Below are 8009 nucleotides of genomic sequence, written 5' to 3'. Positions count from 1 at the left end.
TTCAATTGATGTATTTGAAATACTAAATTCATGTACGAGTGTTTAATAGGATTCATGTACCTTTGATCTTGTATTACCTATATACAGAGGTATCATAAGCTCTCTTTATAACAGGAACAAGAATAACTTTTGATCAATTGAAATAATAAAAAAATAGTTCTTTATTCTCTCTCTACTTCTTATTCTCTTATTTCAATCTCTATTTTAGTGGTTCATTTGATTAGTTTCTAATATTTATTAGGTACGTATGAGAGCAGAAAGTTGAAAGTAGCATGTGGAATTAATCACTAGTCAACACTTTAATTTTAATGGACTATTCTTGAGAAAATAATTTTAATGGTCAGAACTCATAAAACTAGTTAACTTTTGTTATTTAAAAAAAAAATCTATTTTCGTAACCATAAATCTATTTAAATTTTTTTAGAAATTATCAAGACAACTGTTTTTGAAATTACGTAGAACTATTGCGATGCTTGAATTGATTTAATTTCCTTAGCAACTTTCTCGGAGTTATGAAAAATTTCCCTTATTTGGAAACAAACTTTTTCGAAGGATACGGGACAGAAATTGTTCCAAATATTTCCATCACGGTCCTTTATTAAGTGAAATCTAACTGAAATAAATTAAAGTAAAAGATTAAATTGTTTTCAACGCTTGTAAATAAAAAAAAAAAACTTAGCAACATGATTGAGTAATAAACGGGATTCGTAAGAGAATAGGTTAAGTGATATAGAACAAAAAATTGTTTAAACGATTTAATGTAAAACATTATATTGTGCATAAACAATAATAGTAGTAACAAGGACCATAAAATTCTTTTTCGTACCAATTTCAAGGGTCTGTTCTTTAAAGATAATGGAAAAATCCTACTTCTCTTTCCCACCAATCTCTAATTGAAATGAATACCCTTCATTGAAACTTAACTTTTAGCTGAACTTAACTTTTAGCTGCGAAAGTAGAGTACGATCCGAGTTCAATAGACTTCAAAGATGACTATTACTGTTGAAGAAAGACTTTGTGCTAACTTTTCTTTCACCCTATAGTATATGTTAGTGTAGAAAATGATACATCAAAGCTGCTCAAAACAAAAAAATAAAGGCCTATCAAAGCTTCATATCAAAGCTTTCCTGTAATTATAATCTTCACCGCTGTGCTTTTATTCTTTAGTGTTATTATTTCTTCTTAGTCCTGATTCTATAAAATACTTTTGAATGGGAGAGAATGTGACGACACCACCTTTTCCTAGGGCATACCCTAAAAGTTGGTGGATCTTTCTGCCTGACTCTCGTTAGAGCTCACTCAGTTACATTAATTTTAGAAATAACATTTCTCAGTAAACATCCAAAACATTCATTCTTAATACTTCTCCAACTAGTAAGATAAAAGCTTTGTCCATTACAAAATACAAAAGTAAATATTAACAGAGATATATATACAATAATGGACCTTCCAAAACATTCTAACCCAACTTGTTCATTCTTCAAACTTTAACTCCTGTAAGGAAAATAAAACTAAAAGTTTGAACAAAAGCTCAGTGAGGTTCAAAAGTGTAAAACCAAATAACAATATAAGACATTCCTTCAACATAACCAATCAGGAGAACAATTCAATCGGGTAAACATTCATTTAAAAGGATACAACTTCTTCTCACTCCACCATTCTTTCCCTTTATAACCTCCAAAACAATAAACAATGCCCGACATTCAATAAGCAGTTCATTAATCTCCATTCTTTCAGATAATACTCGAGTATAACATTCAATTGCTCAAGGTAGCCAACCTAATCGACCAAGTTCTTTACTGGCTCGACTAGATCAGCTTGTCAAGGCTTAGGGCCCAATTCGGCCGAAGTGATAAAGTACACTACGGCCTACAATCATTCATGCACAATCCAATCTTCATTCACCATGATATCCATTTCAAATTATTAAGGCAGAAGCGATTAAATACGCTTTAGCCCTTTTATCAATAAAATTTCAAAAGTAAGCAATACCATCAAATAATCATGCACAAGCAACTTAAGAACACTCACCCTAGTCAACATAATTTATACTTGAGTCTCGGAGTTGTTTCCTGTCTCACTGGTGTCCCCTGAGACAAATTGATAATCCTAAAGTGAAAATACAATTCATGTATGACCACTATCATTCATCAAATTAAGATTTAATTTACTAGAAACTTAGTTTCTTTTTTTTTCTTTTTTTTTTTAGGTGTGTCCCGCAGGGAGTGGACCCCGCAGACTATTCACCACCCTCAGCAACTTGCTGGCAGTAAGGTTCGAACCAGGGACCTGAAGCTCCATCTTCAGCAACCTCAACCACCAGACCAAGCCCCTGAGGGCTAGAAACTTAGTTTCTTAACTTATAAAACAAGATACAAAATTCCAACAATGCTTATTTGATATGTATGTATATTTTCCATTATTTTTAGCTAATAACCTTGATAAATCTCGAAGAAACATGTAAGAAGCAAAATTCCAAACAGTGCTTCTTACATGTTTCTTCGAGATTTATCAAGGTTATTAGCTAAAAATAATGGAAAATATACATACATATCAAATTTAAGGTCTCATAAGGTGTTTGAGCTAAGTTTGTGTCATTCTCTATCCAAACTTTTAAAGTTATAGCTGATAGAACTTTTATTCATCATCACTCATTCACCATTTTTTTTTCTCAGCCAAACCCGCTTTCAATTAGGTTGAAGTTTAACTTTTCTCATAATTCACTAGTTTCTCAAATCTCAAAATTACTAAATAATCAGGTATAAGCAGGGTCAAAGTGTTATAAGATGTTTTATACAAAATTTATAACCAATTATCCTAGAATTTTCGAAAATAACATAAGAGCTTCATCTCCTCACTCTCTCGGCCAACAAAATAGTTTTCTAGCAAGATTACCTCAAAATTTTAACAAAATTTCATCTTTTCTTGCTTAAAACACTATACACTCAACATACATTCTATACAACCTGCATTTTACCATTATATCTAATCGGTTGTTCTTAGTTCAAAGTTTGGCCAAAATTTCCAGAGAAAGTTTAGAAATTAGTTTGAAATCCTCAATCATTCCAATCAGCTCAAAAGGGTCTAACTAATTCATACATCTCTAGTTTTAGATACCTAAAATCTAAACATTTAATTTTCTTTAATTGGTTCTATTTAGATGAGGGGTCAATTTAACTCCCATTCCCCTTTTCTAATCATTCAAGTTCAAAAGTAGCTAATTTTAGTGTACTTTCTTGTCCCATAATTCCATTTTTTTATTGGTCAAAAACCACATGCATGACTAGATTACTACATTAAGGTGTGTATGTAATTCATATAAAACCAATTGAACTTGATAATTATTGAAGATTCACTCAAATAAGCTACAAGGCCCCCTCGGTTCCTATAGTTGGTACAACAGCTTTTCCCTCCAATTTTTAACTATTTTAAATTTTATTTCTAGCCACAAATCACACACCAACAAACTCATAACACACAAATAAGTACCAATAAAGCATTTCCCAGCCAATTTTATACCAAAATATCCATTCAAACTCCAAGAAATTTCCATCGGCTAAGCTGGAACATGGTATGACAGTCATGCAACTTCCAACCAAAATTCCAGCCATAAAATTCAAATTTTTTCACCATAAAATTCACATGCGATACCGAATAATGAGTATACTAAACATATTTCATGAGTTCAAGTATATTTATCCAAAATTGGAAATCAAAAGTCCATATATACCAACAACATAGCAAACAAACAGTTCATCATTCAATCAAGGAGAGCTTCACTTTAATCTCCAAGGACTACCATTTTCACTACTTAAAAATAAGATGCAAAGGTTAATCCTCTTGTATGTGAAAGAAATGAAGTTTTGGAGGAGTTTTACCCTTGATTGAGCAAGAAAACTGAAAAAGAATGCAGCTAAACCTCCCTATTCCTCTCAGCCTTCAAGCTGGAACAATGGACAATTTCTTGCAGGTTGTTTTTCCAGCTTTCAATCTCCCTTTCTCTTGGTTGTGACTTTATATTTTAGGAGGGATTTTGGAGAAGATTTTAGGTTGAATTGGAGCTTCCTCTCAGCGAACCAAGCAAGGGAATGTTCCTCTCTTTCTCAAGACTCTCCCAGCTCACTTTCTCTCTTCCTAGTTGATAGAAACTAATTTGTGTTTTATGCAAAATTTATGGATGTGTGCCGACTGGAATGAAGCATAAGAGAATCTAATTGGTTAGTTGATAGATGAAAGAGGTAGTGGCGGTTAAGAGTTTGTTTGACTAGTAGCTTTTTTCCCTCCTTGGTTCCTCTCGATTTTGGTTGTTTAAGAGAGGAAAATTGATTCTTTGGGTTACAAGTGGCAGACAAGAACAACTAGTAGTTTATAGAAAGCAATGCAAGCACCAGTAGGAGACAATTCTCTGTTCTACTAGTTTGTAGAAGAAAATGGCAAGTACTAGTAGAAGGCAATTTTTTGGTTCCAATAGTAGACAAGGCAAGTACTAGTAGTTTCCATTTTCTTCCTAGCTAGTAGTTTCTTTCGGTTTCTAACTGTGATGCAACATTTTGATTCTTGTATGTGTTAAACATTTTCATGGATTCGGACAAGTGTCTTCCAGGTTTGTTTGTTGTTTTTTATTTTTTATTTTTAGTATGAAAATTTTCCACAATAAATTTTTTGCTCTTACTTATATCAATGTTTTGTAAGATAGGTGATGCGATTTCCTGTATAAAAAAATGAACGTATAAATCAATCAATAATAATAATAAAAAAAATGTAACGTGCACTAAAAAGTTAAATAAGACATCAAAATTTTCGGGCACTCACAGAGAATGTAGTGAATTATATCTAAACATCATGGTCCTAATCTTTCCAAAAGGAAAAGAATTCATTGTTCTGCTAATTGAGGACTCAAAAAAAAAAGCGCAAATTGGCACCTCTTATTGTAAGTAGAATGTTAAGAGTAGTAACTACGTCTTACCCATATGTGCGAACTAATTTGTTCCAAACGTCTTATCCACCATTTGAAGACACTGATTGTCACTAATTATCCACTAGCTATGGTCTCTGGTCTGGTAACTCTATAGTCAAAATTCATAAAAACAAGTCTCGGTTAAATTTCGGCACCTACACAATACCCATTTAATTACCATCATACAGTTTAGAGAGAGAGAGAGAAGTTTAGCGTGTCAAAATAGGTGATTTGGGTGGGTTTGAACAAGTCATTATTGAGTAATACGCATAATTACGACAACTCATTTATACCTATTTAATAAATGGGTATAGATATACCCAATTACCTATTTATGACTCACTTGAAATTCTTTTTTTTTTTAAATTTTTTGGCCTATTGTTTGATAAAAAATAACAACATTTTATTGTTATTAGATTGGTTAAAAATTCAAATTTATCTCCTAAACACTCACTAAAAGTTGAGTTTAAATGTATAATTATTTTTTAATAGTCATAAATGGGTAAACCAAATCAACTCACTACCCACCAATTAAATAGGTTTAATTGAGTATCCATTTAAAGTTAATCGATAGGTCAATATAATTGGATTGTAATTTACACTTCTGCTCATAATTATCTTATTTTTTGCAATTTAGGAGAGATTCTAAATCTTACGAACTACTTTAAGAAAAAAAAGATTTACAAAATTATTTTAGAAAACTATAAGAAATTTTTTTGGAAAGATGTTTTTTCTTATATGGTAAAATATTGCGTCCTAGTTCATTGTGTGGTAGTTTGATCAAAGGCCATTCTCTTGAAACAACTCTCCCTTCCCTTTTTCTCAAAATTGTCGTACCATTTGGTGTGGAATATCTGAAGCCAATTGAGCTGCTCCTCTCGTTTTTAGGTCTACTCAAGAGTAAATTCTGTCCAAGTTGCTTACAAGAGTTTCACTTTCAAGTTTCAACATCCTTGGATTATGAAGATACCTCTGAAAGTCTTGGCTTAAGAAAAATTATGAGTGTTAACGTTCCAATTGGCATGAAATGTTCAACCCCCAAACCCCCATCGCGACACCCAAAAAAAAAAAAAACAGAGGAAAGAAAAAAGAGGTCTAAGTTATTTTTTATTTCTTTGTGGTTCCGCATATTACCACATAATCCTCTAACATTTGAAAATATATACATAAGCCCTTACAGTATTATTATGTAAAGTGACAAATTAGATGTGCTTCAAAAGGGATTGATGTTCTTTTTATATTTCCATGTTCAATGCGTCTGACTTTATATTTTCTTTTGCCAAGATAAGTTAGTATAAACTATTCTAGTTTTCATTTTCATAGGGTAGCATAGTGAATATTCTTTCCAAACAGCAAATAATTTTGTTATGCAATTTATTAGAAGTTGTAAGTTCAAGGATGAAAACTCATTCTTTTACAATATAACACGTCGTATTAGTTAATAGCACAAGTCTTCTATCTATTAGCACATATAGTCATTTCCACTTACTAAGAAAAAATTAGTATGAATTATGTAAATTTTTTTAGTACTATTAGTTAGTAAAGAAAGTTTAATTACAAAAAAATTTCCTATTTTAGGTTAAAAACTATAAGTTTTCCTTATTTGGCTCATAATTTTCAGTTGAAGGTTATTCTAATTTCAATATTAATGCAGCTGATCAATAAAAAAAATTTTGCAGTAGCAAAAGATTGACTAAATTTCATGTATTTGTAATAGAAACTAAAATTTGAGCATCAAGAAGTCAATATTTTACTCTTCGTAATGGACAATGGCACATGTGCAACATGTAGTAATAAAATTTGATATGGGGTTTAACCAAACATCAAATTACAAATTTAATAGTCCATTTTGAAAACTAAATTAATTTTGACACAATTACTTTTATATTTAGACTAGTGAAAATATTACAAATCTCTAATTAAGATATAATATTTTCAATGTAAATATATCTTAGAGTAGGGCAAAATTTTCTATTATCAAATCTTAGTGTCATTTTTCTTTTAGAATTATTGGAGTTCAACGAAAGAAAGAGAAAAACCTAGGCGTTTCCATATAAAAATTTTTGAAGAAGACAAAAAAAAGTTTTTTTTTAAAAAGAAAAAACAAGGTTAAGCAACATGGTTAAAAAAGCTAAAGTCAATTGTTGAAAATTACTTTATAAATGTGTTTGTTATCCAAAGATGTATTTAGGAAAATTTGAGAAAAGGGATAACGGAGAGGAGGCTACTCCTTTAGAATTAGAATGCTATCCAAATGCTGTGCCAAATGGGCATAAGAAGGATGCCACTTTCAAGTTTCAAGTTAAAGTTAAGGACTTATAACCCATTAAGCACGCCAACAACAACATCAACATGCCAACAAGCCATTAAACATGTCGACACCAATGACAATACCATTGATTTATAACCCATTAAACACACCTTTCTCAATCCTCTGTTTTTTTCGGAAAATTGTATTAGTGAAGGAATTTCTATGTTTTGGGGCTCAGAGACACTGTGTAATGTTTGAATTGAGAGTCATAAAAACTTTCACGGAACTGTGAAATATTTTCTTGTATATGGATATATACATATATACTTACATACGTGCGTGCATGCATAATACAAAGTAGCAATTGTTTGAAATGTTCCTTGAATAGCCCTTTATTATGACTTGTAAATGTATTAGAAAAAGCTGTAAATGTTTTGTAAATAAAGATTTATTGGCATAATTGAGCAATAAATTAAGGGGTTCACAAGAGAGAAATGTTAAGTAACATCGACATCCAAATTAATCATTATGAGTTGACCTTGTGCCTAGCTCATGCCGTAGTAAGATATTTAATACAAAAAGCAATCATATATATATATATTAGATTATGAATAATTTTTTTGATAGCAAATCAAAGGTTCTGTTGTTAAAATTGAAAATGAAGCATCCTACTTTTCCTTCTTAACAATCTCCAATTGAAGGGAATGTATAATTACGGTCTTTGTCCGAATTACATTAAAGTGATCACTCTTTTGAAGGGCAACTTTGTGTTACCCTTTTTTTTTTCCACCTATTACAATT

General features: G+C 31.1%; 1 long non-coding RNA gene across 1 annotated transcript; it reads right to left on the bottom strand.

The window, feature by feature from the left end:
- Nucleotides 1–1308: 1308 nt before the first annotated feature.
- On the bottom strand, nucleotides 1309–4319 carry LOC140006612 (uncharacterized). Its single transcript, XR_011814341.1, has 2 exons — nucleotides 3879–4319; nucleotides 1309–2090 (listed from the first exon to the last, which is right to left on the bottom strand). It is a non-coding gene; the product is annotated as an uncharacterized lncRNA (long non-coding RNA).
- Between the last annotated feature and the right edge of the window lie 3690 nt (nucleotides 4320–8009).

The sequence above is a fragment of the Coffea arabica genome, chromosome 1c (assembly GCF_036785885.1).
Source record: "Coffea arabica cultivar ET-39 chromosome 1c, Coffea Arabica ET-39 HiFi, whole genome shotgun sequence".
Classification (NCBI taxonomy): Eukaryota; Viridiplantae; Streptophyta; class Magnoliopsida; order Gentianales; family Rubiaceae; genus Coffea; species Coffea arabica.
The sequence above is the reverse complement of the archived record's forward strand: the minus strand, read 5'-3'. Positions and strand labels throughout refer to the sequence as shown.